Genomic DNA, 3,263 nt, shown 5'->3' with positions numbered 1-3,263 from the left:
TCAGAATTTATGTTTAACAAAGAATTGTTTAACAAAGAATTTGCCTTGTTATTAAGATGTTTTGTTACTAAACATGTACTATTTTTTGTCACGTAGTAGGATTCCTTTATAAGGAATTAGTAACATTGTTAAGAAATGTTTCTGAGAAGAAACAGAAACTTGGAAAATTGTATGAATTAATTTATTTTCCAGCAAATTGAAAAAGTGTCATATACTAATCATTTCCCTGTCATCATTTCAGCTTCAAACATGCCCTTCTCTATTCTGTGATAATGGAGGTGGAACTCTGACAAAGCCATTTCCCAGTCTCCCTTGCTTACTGCTGTAGTTTGCCAATGGAGGCATTAAAGGGAGATTGAAAAGGGGAAAGGGAGAAGGAACTCACTTCCTATTTTCCGGTTCTTTCAGTATCTCTAGCAGCAGAAGAGGGCTATAGCTTGCCTGCAAATTCTTTTTGCTTTCCCAGCTTTCCTAGTTAACAGTCAGGCTGAATCTCCTCTTCAGAGCTCTTAGGATCTGGTAAATCCATTCCTTCCCCTTTGTTCCTCAAGCTCTGTGGTATTAGCTGTTTCTTGATGTTACAAATCTATCCCTGTTTTGGTCTTTCAGTCATTCAACATTGTATAATAAATTTCCTGCAATTAAATATTCTGTTTGAAATTGCCAGTGTAGTTCTGCTTTTTTGACTATATCTTGATGGACATCGTCCTACCACAATTTGTTTTAGCAGTGCAACCACTAACTTGGTTGCCGTACTTTGAGTACTATTGTCCTGCTCTACTGGAGATGATTAGACTCAAACCAGTGTTGGACTTGGTGGTATGAGATAAGAAAAATAAATAAAAGACAAAAAGTCTTCCTATGATCAATTACTGACATGTGAAGAGGTAGTTATACACATTCCAAGTTTCTCTGAAGATATACTGTGCCAGTCAAGAAAGGAGTGTCTTGGGGTGCCTGGGTGGCTCAGTGGGTTAAAGCCTCTGCCTTCAGCTCAGGTCATGATCTCAAGGTCCTGGGATCGAGCCCTGCATCGGGCTCTCTGCTCAGTGGCGAGCCTGCTTCCTCCTCTCTCCCTCTCTGCCTAGTTGTGATCTCTGTCTGTCAAATAAATAAATAAATCTTAAAAAAAAGGAGTGTCTTACATTTCTAGCACTTTAGTGTGAAATGTCCAAGATGATCTCTAGTACCAGCTTCAGCAGCACATATACGAGATGATCTCTAACCTGCACTGATAATCAAATCCAGGAAAGAGCTGTTCCACGTACTGGTCAAGTAGCAAACCAGAATTATCATCCAAAGAACACTTACCTAGTACATTTCCCCATTAAAGTGACCCAACTATTAAATGTTTTTATAGAATCGTTTTAAAAAAAGTGCTTGCCTTATTTTGTAAGTAACAAAGACCAATTTCACAGAATAAACAGCAAATCACTCCAGCCCTATTAGCCAGACTCCTTTTGTTCAAGACTCTCTGGCTTTAGCTCTTAGAGGTGTGTGTGTGTGTGTGTGTGTGTGTGTGTGTGTGTGTGTGTGTGTGTGTAGGGGGAGACTGGAGGGATTATTCTCCAAAGACTGGTTGTCATTCAAGAACTTCCTCCTTGTTTCCACATACTCCTACTTACCAAGATCTTGACTTCAGTACACCTTCCAGATCTTCCAGGGTCTGGGGATCGGGATGAATGTTGCTTTGTTCAGAATTTTAACCATCAAATACTTTCTCCTTGATCAAATTTTAGTTAGGCTCCTCTGGACCCTCTTCTCAACTATGAGGCTTCAACCTTTGGGTTTTGATGTTTGTCTTTCCATTACCCAGTTTTAGCAAGAATTCTGTCAACTCAGTTTAGCCAGAGCTCTTAATACCTGACTACTTTTAATATCTAATTAAATTTCTCATCCACCCAGGCAATATCTGATCACCCTGGACTGCCCTCAGCAAGAATTCTGTTTGTCAGTCTAGCAAGAATTTTCCCCTACCCTTGATGTCTCCTCTTAATTTTCCATCCAGACTGCCCCAACCCCCTTAAACTTGTTCCTTGCACATTTTAAACCCAACTTGTTCTTGCTGTATTGGAATCGAGCCCAGTTCTATGCTGAAGTTTCTTCTCCCCTATTACAATTGTTCTTGAATAAAAGTTTTTAAAAAACCCCTTTTACTACCATTCAGCTGTGGCTTTCTTTAACTTCACTCAGGGGCTCACATTCTTGTCGTGACTGCCAAGTTTTCTTGAAGTCGGGCCCTGAATGAAGTTGTCAAGTGAAAATGTGGAAGCAGTACCAAGAGAACCCCCAGAGATCCGGCTATCACATCATAAAGGGCTCTGGGGCAAATGAGTGTCTTCCTAACGGAATCTAATTACCCTTCTGTGGTACCACATTAGGTCCAAGTAGAGAAAGGGTATAAAAATGAAGGTAACAGGAGCGCCTGGGTGGCTCAGTGGGTTAAAGCCTCTGCCTTTAGCTCAGGTCATGATCTCAGGGTCCTGGGATCGAGCCCCGCATCAGGCTCTCTGCTCTACAGGGAGCCTGCTTCCTCCTCTCTCTCTGCCTGCCTCTCTGCCTACTTGTGGGTAGGTCTCTGTCTGTCAAATAAATAAATAAAGTATTAAAAAAAAAAAAATGAAGGTAACAGTGACCCGGCTCATGGCCGGAGGTGAGGGACGGCATAGGAGCGGGCGAACAGTTAGATCTGGAGACAGTCACACACAAAGACACACAAAGAAACCTCTCCCACCGGCTCCACACTAAAAGCAAGCCTAGAAACAAACAAACAAAAAAACCCCAACGCGTGTCACAGGTAAACTCCTTCGATCTCCGGGGTAAGAACAGAAAGAAATGGTCGCCCAAAGTCAGCCACAGTCCCTCTCTCAAGTCCACAAACACTCTCACATTCTTGGCGTCACACAACGACCCACAATCACGGAACGTGATTTTAAATGCAGAAGCTCACGGACAGAAAACTTTGCCCCACGGTGCGCAGGCACAAAAGTGTGCAACGACGGTCACACACAGATCGCCACACCTGAGCATTCAATAAGAGTCACGCACGCGCGGAGCTTCACGGTTTCCTCACACTCCGGTGCCCAGGGGCCCTTGAGTGCCCGAGCTCCACCCCAGTGGCACACACCTCCCCACTTACACACCCTCGGCCGCGGCAGCCTGCGCAGGCGCGGAGTAGAGGCGGGCCTTGAGTTCCTCTGGGAAATGTAGTTCAGCAAAGAAGGCCGCGGCGCAAAGCGTTCTGGGACTCGTGGTTCGCGGGG

This window comes from Meles meles, chromosome 19, assembly GCF_922984935.1.
Source record: "Meles meles chromosome 19, mMelMel3.1 paternal haplotype, whole genome shotgun sequence".
Classification (NCBI taxonomy): domain Eukaryota; kingdom Metazoa; phylum Chordata; class Mammalia; order Carnivora; family Mustelidae; genus Meles; species Meles meles.
Note: the sequence above shows the minus strand (reverse complement) of the source record.